Raw genomic sequence first — 14747 nt, 5'->3', positions numbered from 1 at the left:
TGTTCCAGGAGGAGTATGTTGGGATAGAATCCCACACTCTTTCAGATGGTCATCAAACTCTAGGTTTAAAAATTCACCACCTCGATTTGATTGAAGAGTTTTGATATTCTTACCTAGTTGGTTTTATACTTCATTCTTGAATTCCTTGAACTTTTCAAAGAACTCTTATTTGTGTCTCATTAAATACATATAATCATATCTACTAAAATCATCAGTAAATGTGATGAAGTATTGAAAACCTCCTATGGCTGGTATGTTCAGTGGTCCACATACATTAGTATGTATGAGGGCCAAAAAATCATTATCTCTTTCACCTTTTCCTGTGAGTGGAGACTTTGTCATCTTTCTAACTAAACAAGATTTTCATGTCTCATATGATTCATAATCAAAAGAGTCTAAGAGTCCATCTTTATGGAGTTTGGAAACGAGTTTCTCATTTATGTGGCCTAATCGACAATGCCAAAGGTAAGTTGGATTTAACTCATTAGGTTTTATCCTTTTAGTATTAATGTTATAAATAGGCATTTCAAGATCAATGACATATAGTCCATTGTTCATTTATGCAGTAGTATAGAATATATCATTCAAATAAATGGAGCAATAATTGTTCTTTATTATGAATGAAAAACCAAACTTATCCAAACAAGAAAGGGAAATAATATCCTTGCTAATTGCAGGTACATAATAATAGTTCTCTAACTGAATTATTAAACAACTAGGTAAAGTCAATACATAAGTTCCTACGGCTAAAACAACAACCTTTGCTCCATTTCCAATTCGTAGGTCAACTTCACCTTTTGCCAAATCTTTACTCCTTTTTAGCCCCTGCACATTGGTACAAATGTGAGAACCGTATCCAATATCTAATACCCATGATGCAGAAGTAAATATATTAATTTCAATAACAAAAATACCCGAAGTTGAAGTCTCTACACCATTCTTCTTATCTTCCAGGTACTTTGGGCAATTTCTCTTCCAGTGTCCGGTCTTACCGTAATGGAAGCAAGTGTTGTCCTTTGTTATGCCTCCACTAGGCTTCAAAGTAGGAGCATTGGGTTTGGGTTTGATAACTTCCTTGCCTTTCCCTTTACCACCCTGCTTGGTGGATATTTTGTTCTATTTCTTTCCATTTCCGATCATCAAAATGAACTTCCCTTTTGACTTTAGATTCTGCTCAGCAGTTCTTAACATGCCCAGCAGTTCAGGAAGAGTTTCATCCATATCATTCATGTTGAAATTAAGGACAAATTGACCGAAGCTCTCTGGCAACGATTGCAAGATCAAATAAGTCACAAGTTCCTTTCAGAGGGGAAAACCCAACCTCTCAAGGTTCTCCGCATACCCAATCATCTTGAGCACATGGGGACCTACAGGGGATCCCTTAGCTAACTTGCCTTGAAAAAGGGCTTTTGAAACTTCAAACCTTTCATGCCTTTCCTGCTCTTGATATAACATCTTCAGGTGTCCGATCATATCGAACGCTGCCATGTTCTCATGTTGCTTTTGCAACTCCGAGTTCATTGTAGCTAGCATGAGGCAAGCAACTTTATTGACATCATCGACATGCTTCTTACAAGTATCTTTTTCTGCCGTAGGTGCATAACTAGGAAGTTCCTCTTCAGGAACAGGTTCCTCCAAGACACACATCTTTTTATCATGCTTGAGGATAATTCTCAGATTTCGGTGTCAATCCAGAAAATTTGTCCCAGAAAATTTTTCCTTATCAAGGATTGATCGCAAAATGTTGTTAGAGGTGTTCTCCTTCAGGGTAATCTACATGAAAAATATGAAAATACAAGTATCCTTAAAATAACATATTTTCAGTTAGGCCTTTAATTAAATATGCTCCCACTATGTTACTCAAAACAAATGACCCTCGCCATTTGATTCGGAAAATCCCGTTAGGATATTTTCTAGTGGGTCGAGATCCATATTTCACTTTGTTTTAATTTTGTGTATGAGGATTACACAAAACTAGGTTATTTGGGTAGGAACTCCTTCCAATTGTATCTAATACAACTCTCAAATATTTTAGTTGGGTGAATAACTCCTTATTATAATCCATCATATGGATCATTTCCAACTCTTGCTTCTAAACGTATATAATCTTATTATAATTTGTTTAGTGGAGTTTGACCCATTATTTTAGCAATTGGATATTACAATTATCCCATCGTACCTTACTAATACAGAAATTGCACCTCGCGTAGGTGAAACCTACATTATTCGATACTAGTCTTGATGAGTGCTAAAACTTGGAAAGCATAAACTTAATATTTAATTTGAGGGAATTTGAAATTATTTTAATCTCACTGGCTTATTTATCATATAAATCGTCTCTAACATGCATCAACATACATACAAAATGAAACAGTTATGTCCCCTAACACAATTATTCTCCCAAGCCAATGAGAGAACCTAAGCTAACCTAATAACAATTTAAGCTTCTCCAAGCAAGATCTTCAAGGTTGTCCTCCTTTGATATTGCATTCTTCTCTTTCTTCATAATATTACATTACATAAAATAAGCTCGTTTTACATACGAGGGAGTAAGATGGGAAAAGAAGTTACATTAAGAGATTAAAAGAGAGGCACGACACGTAAGCCGTATTTTAAAATTCCAAAAACAAAATAAAAGAAAACTAAGGGCATAACTGACCACCACAAGACAATAATAATAAACACATTATTATTATTAATTTAAATTCTTTTAATTAAGTAAACTAAATAAAATTTAGGCAATTGATCACACTACGCAGAGTTAGACAGTGGTTCCGCTGACCGTTCAGCGGACAAGAGTCAAGGGGGCAGCACCCCTTGCGGGGTTGTTAGGGGCAGCGCCCGGACACAAAATTTTAATGAACAATTCATTTAAAGTCGACATTGTTTTTTGAATAAACACTTTATACTTTAAAGCACAACTCTTGTGCAGTCACAACCCTAATCGCATAACTCTTTGACAGCACAACCCTTGTACCGTCATGAATCCTATTGCAGTAATTTCGAACCATTAAACACACCTCGATTGATAATTCAGTATGATTGATCAAAACTTCATTGCTTCACCATACTAATGTTGGATTCCGAAGCAAATGACCATTGACCGCTCAAAGGAATAACAATCATTAAGTGTTTGAATGAACAAAATAGAAACAGTATATCATATATATCATATTTTGCATCAGAATTACTTATATCATATATATAAATTGATCGATCTCATTTGTGTAACCTATGGACAATCGATGTATCGCTCCTTCACCATACTAACATCGGATTCCGAAGCATAGTCAACATCAATCATCCAAATCATACACACATGATGCCAAATTTAATTACTCATTTATTATTTAATTCACTCTATCTTTTAATCGTATTAATAAAGAAAATACATAAAATAAACAACTATCAGATGCATGGTTTCGTAAGTGGCTCTGATACCACTGAAGGAAAATTTCAATCCAAAACGCAACAAAAATTAAATTTTTTCTTTAGTGATCCTTACGAATGGGCATGATCAGTGATAAAAACAATTACCTCTTGTGACGATTGAAACCTTTGATACAGATCTAAGGAGTGATCACGAGCGTTGAATGGTGACAACGCCTCTACTCAGTCCACACGAACGGATTCCTTCAGTCTCAGTGCTAGCTGCTACGAGTGAAGGCTTTAAGTGAGAGAAACAAAATTTCATCAAGTGAAATGCTTCTGCACAAGGGTTCTATTTATAGAACCACTTGTGCGGACTGCAAGCTAAAAATCCCACTTAAGTGTATGTGTCCCATATCTTATGGTATACGAAAATCACTTAAGCGTGTGGTACCTTACCACATTTCGTATTCTACTTAAGTGCACCGTACCTTACGCTGTTCTACAATTCACTTAAGTTCACAATATCTTACGTTGTTCCTTATTTACTCTATCTCTCATCAACTCGTCCTTTTGTGTGTGACCATATAGGTTTTCGCGACATTGACAATTATATTAAATCACGTATTTAACATAATAAACAGTGAGCGGTATCTAGCAACACAACACTGCTACCCAAGACACGAAAATGTCATGTGATCTAACAAATCACTTTTTGTGATAATACTTGTGTGTAAAATTACCCTTTTTGCCCTTATGTCTATATTGAACATAATGCATAGACCGTGTCATCCTTGTCCAGCTCAATATTGGATCCTTAGACATTTATCCTGTTACGTGGGATATGCAAATTTCATCTAGGTCAGTCATGTCCCTTAGCATTCTTCATGGAGTACCCATCAACTATCTTTATGGTCATCCAGTTACAGATAATGTTTGATCAACAATAAAGCACATGACTCTACATCTAGTGTTCATAGTGGTTTCAGATCGAAGGGTGGTATACACCACTATTACCATGAGAATAACTTATGACACTTTGCATAACATTCTATGTAATATTCTCATAGCGGATCAATCTAATATAAATATTACTCCTAATATTCATACCTATGTTTAAGACTTGATAACTACTTATCCATGATCAATGAGATATGATCATCAGTCTATATACATAATAGTCTTAATGCTTTAATGTTATCCCACTTTACAACAAAGCTCGACTACAGATACTCTAAGAATAATGTCCTTATATTTAATGGGATCTCATGATTAAGTCACACTTGATACATTAAACAGACTAACTATTCTAGGGACTTTATTAAACAAACATAATAAAGAAAAAACCTTTTATTATTAATAAATAATTCGATACAAGTACCAAAAGTATTGGCCTCTAAGGCTTACACCAACATTTTACACAGTCATTACTAAGGCAATTCTAGAGAGAAGAACCTTCTTATTTTCAATAGAATTTGTCATCACCATTTACAATCACCTCAATCTTGCAAATAACATGAAAATATCAACCAAATCTTCAAGAACGATTAGTTTCAAGAACCCGTCTCCTTCAATCAATTACAAATTTCTCGTTATCAAGATCTAATTCAAATTGAAGTTGAAGATGCAAGAATTTCATCGCAAGAACTTTTAACTTTCAAGACAGAGAAAATTGATTTTTCACAGAATCATAATGTTGATTATGATACACATTATGATTTGTTTATTTGAGAGATGATGGTAAAAAGTTCTATATGTGCTTGAGATTAAGCATTGAAAATGGTTGAAAAAGTTAGTTAGATTCAAATAAAGAGCATTTCATGACTTGAATCAAATGAACAAGTGAAGTGGAATAAAATAAAAATAGACTTTTTACCCATTTTTATATGATTCGAATCAAGAGGAAAATATGATTTGAATTAAACACCCCGTGATTCGAATCATGTGTTAAATTTGATTCGAATCAAACAGGTTAAGCTAACTGAAAAAATGAATGATTTGAATCATGTGTAAAGTGTGATTCAAATCAAAGGAGGAAGAGGTGACCCAAAGTTTGTTGATTCAAATCATATGTAAAATGTGATTCAAATCAAATGGTTTGACAATTTCTGGTTTGGCTCTGCCTGAAATGATCCGTATCAGGATTTGTGCTTGATTCGAATCAAACACCCAAAATCCCCAATTTCAAAATTTTAAAGAGACTTTGAGATTTTTCTTTCAATGTAACTTGAATCAATATCATATATGACTTTTATTCCACTGACTCATGCAATTGATTAAAAGCATCATGGTCAAGTTTAAACCTAACCAATGGTTTATGCAAGCTAAAAATAAATCATTTCAAAACTTGATTCAGAGAGGTGCAATCATGAAAGAGACTCAATAATCGAAAGTAAATCAAAGATGAAAGCGATAAGACAAATAAAAAAATAATTGTATTAGGGTGCTTCCCTGAATGTATTAGGTACATGCAACTACAATACAAACTGAAGAAGATTTAATATAACTAAACTAGATAATGGATGAAGTTCAATCACATAAAAAAAGGACACTACTACAAAAAACACATATCGCAACGGTTGGAAAATGAATATCACCACGTCAGACCAACTGTTGTGAGGTAAGGTGTGATTTTATGTATGATGCTTTCCACCACGGTCGGTCGATCATAATTATAAGCTATGTAGCGCTCTACGTACCACAATGGTTACTTTAATTAATCGTTGTGATATTCTTTAATGCATAACATTTAACAACGGTTAGTATAAACAATTGTTGTGATATATATACTGAGTTTATTATAAATTATGTGGAATGCTTATTTCACCAATGTTCACTAAACATATAACCTTTCAATCTGATCTAAAACATTATAATATGACAAATTAAGTTATATTAGAAGAACAAGTTCACGTTCAATGCTAGACAAAAGTTCTTCAACTCCTTATCCACATTTTGCTCTTTAACAATTAGAACTTTGTTTAATTATCGTAGTTCTTGACCCACCCCTTCCTTCACTTCTAGTTCATTTTATAAAATATTATTTACTTTGCAAATAAAGTTAGAGGCGGAGAGAGATGCGGTTAAAGAATATCACATTTTGCGGTTAAAATTGGAGAATTCTTGTCTAAAAATAAACGTGTACTTGTTTTCTAACATACCTTTATCTATCATATTATAATTTTCTAATGCAATCTAAAAAGTTATATATTCGGTAAGGGATTGGAAAAACACTCAAACCACATAAGATATAATAAACTCATCTTTTAAACAAACATTAACAACAACATTTATCAACAACATTCATCAACAAAAAACCATAAACAACATACAAGGCCGCCCAATCAAACAGGAGGCCCATTTCTAATTTAAAAATGAGTCAAATTTTTTTAAATCAATTATAATAATTAAAAATAACACATAAAAATATAATTATATATTAATAAAAACAAGATTTAATTATACTTATTTTGACTTTGATTAATCTCATTTTTTTAATGTATTTGGTTTTTATTATAGCATTTTTTAATTTATTTGATTTTTTATAATACTTTTTTTATATTTATTAATATTAATGTAAAAAAATTGGACTTTCATAAATTTTGGGACCCTCCAAAATTGGAGACCATGTGTTGTAGAGCTTGCTGCTCCTGCACAAGGTCGAGTTTGACAACATACATGATACAACAAACATATCAACTCATAAAATATTTCAGAAACATATATGTCTCATAATGGCATCCACAATGAAAGAAGGATGAAGCTGAAGTTAGAGCTATAAACTTGTGTCTATTTTGAATGAATGTCATTTTGGGTCATTCACATAAGTTTACAACGCTCACTTTAGCTTTGTCCTCGTCATTGAAACAAGAATCCCAACCTACAAGTCAAAACAGACAAAAAGTTCAAACATTATGAAACAAGTTATTGAAACATAAACAATAATACATAAACAGATTTTGAAAGATAAATTATAGTGAAGAAGAACCTGTAAAGTAGCAATTTGCTAAGATTTGATGCAACAAAGGTATCCTTCTAAGAATACGAGTTGGTTGCATAAGTTTAGGGTTTCTATATGAGAGAGACGAGTGACAAAGATGTTAGGGTCATATTTTGGAGAGACACGTGAAAGAGATGTTAGGGTTTTGTTTTGAGAGAGATGTCTGTAATGTACTGAAGCGAGAGATAATTTCGCTTATATATAAATAAGTAACACCTTTCACCACGGTTGACAATATGAACCGTGATGAAATGATTGCAACTTGCACCATAATTGATTATAAAAACTATGGTGATATACACGATCAAGCCCATTATATCACGACAAATAGAAAATTGTTGGTGTTGGGATTCAAACCATTTCACTCTAAGTTCATTTCACTACAGTTGATACTTATGACCGTTGTGAAATATCCTTTAGTAAATACCAAAAAAACGCTTAAAAAAGAACTATTACCACAGTTATCAAAAGACTGTTGTAATATTGGTGTTACGAAAGGTTTATTTTATAGTAGTGGGAAAATGAACCAATTTGACCTACAACTATGGATAGAAACTATCCAATCAAGTCTGGCTATAACTCTATCATGAAGGAAGAGCAACACGTCATCATCGAGGACAACATGAAACTGATATGGAAGAAACTATGGAAAACCAAAATACCTTCAAAAGTTAGAATTTTTTTCTGGAGAATGCCTAAGCACAAACCGCCACATAAAGTTCAATTGTTCAAAAAAAGAATAATTTAGGATCCCCATAATAGACTGTGTGCATTCTGTTTTAAAGAGGATGAAAGTATTAAACATTTGATTCTTCATTGTTTCATAACAAGTCAAGTTTGGAGGAACATATGGGCCTTGGTTGGTGTGAAGACTATTGAGGCAGAGAGAAATGCTCAATCATGTATGAGATCATTAACATTACTCAAAGGAAAAGTGGAGAAAATATGAAGAAATTATTTGGATGATCACATGTTGGTGCATTTGGAATAAAGAAATGCAATTATGTTTAATAATGATATATGAAAGGATGGAGATATTGAATTTAATGTTAAACTAGGCAATTACTTGTGCTTATGCATGAGTTTGTTAAAAATAAAAGTACAAAATATAATTACAAATTATTATAGAAGATTTTAAAGGATACATTTTAAAATCATATTTGTCAACCTCGGAAGTTCCTTTTTGTCCCTAAAATAAAAAAAAAAGGTTCATATTGCTCATTTAACTCTTCAAAATGTATCATGTTAGTCCTTTTTATTTAATTAACGACGGAAAAATTTAAAAATCGGTCGCTAAATTTATCGCTAATTAAGTGAAAAAGACTAACGTAGTACGATTTGAAGAGTTAATGGACCAATATAGATATTTTTTTACGTTAAGAGCCTAAAGTGAACCATGCGATTAAAATATGATACTAAAAAAGATATTAAACCTAAATTATAATAAGTATATTATAAGAGATTAATATGCATGAACTAAAAGTGTTAATTTTTTTATACATGAATCTAATCAAATTACTATACAATACTTGTTTCGAGCGGGCCAAAGACCCGGGATCCACCTGTTTGCACCGGCCAAGATCTGAGACTCTCTAGTCTGCATCGACCAATGGTCAGATCCATCACTCTTTGCTGGTCAAATGCCTAATAACTCGAGGCTCATTGTCTAACCTACTCCGTCAGGCTCAAGGTATGAATACCTTTGTAAACGGTTCACACGTACATAATCTCTGATCTCCACTTTCACTATCTTCAATCTTGAACCTTAAACTGACTTTGGTGTTAAAGTGCTAACCATATAAGTAATCCTCTAAATCCACCGTATTGGAGATGGCAACACCTCCAATAACATCACAACAAAATCAATACCTCTGATTCAAGAAACATTACGATCACAATCTCTGATCCAAGATTCCACAATAACGTAGTGCATCCGAAGTTTTGTTCCGATAGTTTTCTCAACCTATATCATTTATGATTCTGCAGTAGAACAATACTATTTTTAAGTTAGTTTCCGAAATAGTTCAATGATTTGTTTAAATTATTTATTTGTAAAAAATAATGTGAAAACAAAAAATAGACAAAATTAAATAAAGTATATGTGAAACTCTTTAACAAAAAATATAATAGAAAAAAATAGAGTATGTGGTGGAATAAAATGTGTAAGTGTGAAATTAAAAAAAAAGTTTAGGTATTGCAATTTAAAATATGCAAAAGTGGTTGATTATTGAATTTTGTGGTGATTAAGTTTTTTAAATCGTTAAGTTAAATTAATATATTATAATTATTGTTATTTTTATTTAAAAGATATAAAAGTATTATATTTAAAAAATTGATAAGGGACAAATAATTGATAGGTGTATTAACGGTACACTTCAAGTGATTTGTTTAAAAGAGAAACAACTTGAATACACTTGAAATATAAAAAAAAAAGGCAATGTAAAATACAATTATTTTCATTTTTATTTCAATAATACTTAAAAAGTAATAATTTAACTAATTAATTGATTATAAATATTTATTTTGCTTGTTTTTTAATAAATTCAAATTAACATACTATAATTATTTTTATTTATAAAATATTTATAAAAACTAAAATTCAAAAATTAATTAGTGTCAAATAAATATTTACTTTGTGTATGAATTGTAAGTGACAACAATTTTTTTTAAAAGTGTAAATTTTTATAAATTAAAGTGACACCGATGAGTATTTTAGAACAGTTTGCAATATAATTAGAATTCACTTTCAATGTTATAATATTGTATAACTCTAAAAAAATCATAGTTAATATATTATAATTAAACTAATATTAATTTTCTTTTGTCACAAATATCTTTTTGATGGTTTTTATAATAAAATCAAATTAATAAATTATAATTCTTATATCTACTTAGAAAATATTTAAAAAAAACAAAAAAACAATTAATTAGGGGTAAATAAACATATTGTCATTTATAAATCCTCAGATGCACCAACGACTTCTTTAGTAATTTATTTTTAAAAATATATATATTAAAATATTTAAGTATAAAAATTATAATTAATAAATTTTAATTAATCTCATTTTTATATGAAAGTTAAAATATTATTAATTTTAACTAAGTTTTCATTGTAGTGTATATAATTTTGTTTATATATATATAACATCTCTAAGACGTGTTTAAGCAGGATCCACTACAAATGCAACCAGGTCATGTTCAAGAGTCTAACCGTAAAAAAAAAAAAAAAAAGAAAAAAATTAAATAAATAAATAAATAAATAAATAAATAAATAAATAAATAATATATATATATATATTATATTATATATATATATATATATATATATATATATATATATATATATAATATATATATATATATATATATATATATATATTTTTTAAAATATGATTAAATACATATTAGAATTAGTAATTAACTCATAATAGGTATTGGTCAAATGCTATCTTCGTTGGCTTATGAAGTGATGTATTGTGGCAGCTGGTATATTTGTTGGCTTTGAAAATATATTTTTTTAATATTTTAAAACAAAGAAAATATATTTTTTAATTTTTTAAACAAAAATATATGTTTCTTATTTTAAAAACTATTTTTTCTTAAAAGATAAAATAATTTTATATTGATTAAAAATATTAAATCAATTTATAAATACAAATCGAATATGGACTAATTTTAAATATAAACTAATTTAGAAATATAAACTATTTGAAATTGAACTTAAACAAATTTAGCAATTAACTGTTTTTTTTCTTCTAAAGTAATTATTAAAACTGAACTAAATGAATAATATAATCTAATTGGGTGGAATTCATCAATTATAAAGATCCTAATGCTGTATGTATATATTGAACCCAATAAAATATTGAACTAACACAAGTGAGCGAGTACCCGTCCAATCTCTCACATGTTTATTTATAAAATGTTAAAAAAAAAAATTATATTTAGCTTCTTTGATATCATAATTTTCATACTATTTTAATTTTTATAAAGAACAATAAAATTATATCCAGAAATATAACTTCGGTTCTGGTTTGATTTTCGATCTTAAATTTCAATTGTTCTCTTATCTCTTCCTTTTTTATATGTATCTTTGATAACGAATATTTTTTTTTGTGTGTTTGTGAAAAATAGAAGGAATGAGAAAAATCGGTGTTGTTTGCCTAAATGCGCATTTTTATCGGTATTTTATTCCAACAGTCACATTTTATCTCTAAGAGTTGTGTCCCAACATCCATGAAGAGAGAAGAGAGATTTAAATTTTGAATTTCAAAATAAAATCCCATTGACTTAATTATCTATCTACCCAATAAATCATCACATTTATATATTTTTCATTTAAGTCAAATTTTTGTTTACATGAGTCACATTTAATCCAATTGTCTCCCACTTTACTCATGTGACAACTTGATGTTTTAATCTTATACCATAATCGTGCATCATTTACCGAAAGAACCAAGTTATTACCTTTAATGAACTAGAGTGATCGGATCATGACGGTCACAAATTATTCATCAACTTGATTCCTTCCATGTATCACCGATCAATTTAATTCATTTCAATTTAAATAACTCTAAGGGATACAATAATGTGTCTTTCAGGCATTTTCAAAGACACCCTAGTCATCACATTTTAATATATATATATATATATATATATATATATATATATATATATATATATATATATATATATATATATATATATATATATATATATATATATATATATATATATATATATATATATATATATATATATATACGTTAACAGGGACTTTTACATAATGCCCATCTTTTCTATATGGCCAACAAATATCTTGGGCGGTAAATCTTTAGTTAATGAATCCACTATCATTAAATTTATACCAATATGTTCAAGTGACACCTTTTGTTTCTGCATTTCTTTTTTCACTAATAAGTACTTCAATTCCACGTGTTAAGCACCTTTGGAATATTTATCATTTTTATAGAAGAAGACTGCTACAAAATTATCACAATAAATCTTTAGCGACATATCTATATTGTTGACAATACTAAGCCCTAAGATGAAGCTCCGCAACCACGGTGATTGAATTTTGGCCTCAAAGCATGCTACAAATTTTGACTCCATAGCAGAGGTAGCAATGATACACTGACTTCCACTCTTCCATGATATTACTCCTCTAGCCATAAGAAAAACATACTCAAATATGGATTTTTTTTAGTCCACACATTCTGCAAATATGAATCTGAGCAGCCAACTACTTCAAGGTGATTTGAGCATGTAATCTTTGTTTTCTTGTAAGTACCTAAGAACTTTCTTTGCAGCTTTCCAGTGATCCATTATGGGATTACTTTGATATCGACCAAACATACCAACGGAAAAATTGATATTTGATCGGATATGTAACACCCTAAGACCCCAACTCTTTAATCATAAATAAATTCAATTAAATTTCTCAAATAGGGCATTACCCATTCATCACCAAACGCCTTACTCAATAAAACATAACATTACAGCAGCGGGATAAAACATCAAAACCTCAAGGAAAATATTTATTTGTCTCTGTAGCGGGGTATTCGTTACCATTAGAGATATTGACTAAATCCAAGGTAAATCATACAAGTCGAGTCGCCACCGCACTTCTATTTATCCAAAGGAATGGTTAGAAAGCGAACAAAAACCTAAAAGTTTTATCGAATCAAAAACTAGTAAGAATGTCAGAGATCTGGGTAAGGGGGTTGGTTATGCAATGGGAAGGTGTTAGGCACCCAAAGCATCCTAGGTACTCCTAGGGAGCCCTTTTCACATATGTTGCAAAGGTTGTTGTTTTTTTTTTGAAAATTTATTTGTGCAAACATGATTGAAGGGATGAGAAAAACGTGTATGTTTATCTAATGTACTACTTACTAAAAGAAGGGTCAAAAGAAAATGACTCGCACGGACGTCGCATCCACTGCATACGTATCTCATCTGAATCTGAGAATCAGAGTCTTCGTAGCTTGGCTACCTATGGGTTAAAGAGGAGTGTGCTCGCTAAGACATCGCGTCTTATGCCTACGTATCTCATCTGGGATGAAAATCAGAGCAAAACGTAGTTCGACCACCTATGGGGTAAGGGTTGTGTTTTGGGGTGAACGACGTTACTACGCAATCTACCGGATGCTCGACCTTTGGAGACTTACTCGCCTGTAGTAGAAGGAGATAACATGTTCTTAGGAGAAGAAAAATCAATGAGTTTGGGGTGTTTAGGGATGCTCATGCAAAAAGGCAGTCCTAGATGAAGGAACCGCGCTACCTTAAATGACATGCCACGAGAGGCTATACGAAACCTAAGAAATCGATAACATGCGGGAAAAGTAAAGGGATCGAGAGATCTACCGTACGGATAAAGATCCGAAGTAACAGCAATTAAAGAGATAAGAAACCCAGAGATCTCTCAAGTTAGCACCATCAAAGAAAGTGAGTCAGTACAGGTAATCGGAATAAACCTCCAGGTGGTATCCCACAAATAAAGTGGAACACCAGACAAGCCATCTCTGCAAGAGTCATATGAGCCCTCATAAAACAAAACTCAACAAACAGGTTAGAGAAACAAGATAGGGTAATCAAGAGTTGCCCCCAAATCAAAATGTAACCACATGAATCATGCCATTAAAATTCACAAAAAGCTCACAAAAAGCAACCAAGGGTAGGAGGCCTAAACCTCTTGTCAAACACATGCATCAAAAGGGTATCGAATTCACCCATAATACCTCATACATTCAGAGCATTCAAATTAAAAGCATAGATTAATGGGGATAAGGGCAAACTTGACTGGAGAGATCGAATGAAATTGAATTGCCCGGTTGGGTTTGCAAAGCACTCTTAGGGTTTATATGAGAGGGAGTTGGTTCTTTGCAGATGAGTTCCCTTCAGTCTCTGGAGGTTGCTCTGAACTCTATTAGTTCTTCTCTCACTATCTTTTTCCTGCCAGGGTAATAGGAATAGAATTCTCTTTTGTTTCACTGAAACTCTGAATTTATAACCTGATTTTTGTGGACCTGTGGGCTCAAATGAGAGAGACCCAAGTCCAAAAATTTTCTGTTATATTTTATTTATTTATTTATTTATTTTCGTTTTTTTTATTATTATTATTATTTTCGTTTTTTGTTTTTTTTAAACACGTGGGCTTCGCCTAGCGAGCATGACAGTTCAAGAAATTCCTCTGAGCGTAGGTGATTCTGGTGGCTTTTCTTGGGACTCGCTAGGCGACCCATTCTGCTCGCCTAGCGAGCATGACAGCTCATGAACAAAGTTTTGCTCCTTCAAGATTAATGTTTTGACTGACGAATAGACCCCATTTGAACCTGTTGGAAGTATCTCAAGCCATTCCCTTGTGTTGACTGATCATCTA

The sequence above is a fragment of the Lathyrus oleraceus genome, chromosome 5 (assembly GCF_024323335.1).
Source record: "Lathyrus oleraceus cultivar Zhongwan6 chromosome 5, CAAS_Psat_ZW6_1.0, whole genome shotgun sequence".
In the NCBI taxonomy this organism is placed as follows: Eukaryota; Viridiplantae; Streptophyta; class Magnoliopsida; order Fabales; family Fabaceae; genus Lathyrus; species Lathyrus oleraceus.
The sequence above is the reverse complement of the archived record's forward strand: the minus strand, read 5'-3'. Positions refer to the sequence as shown.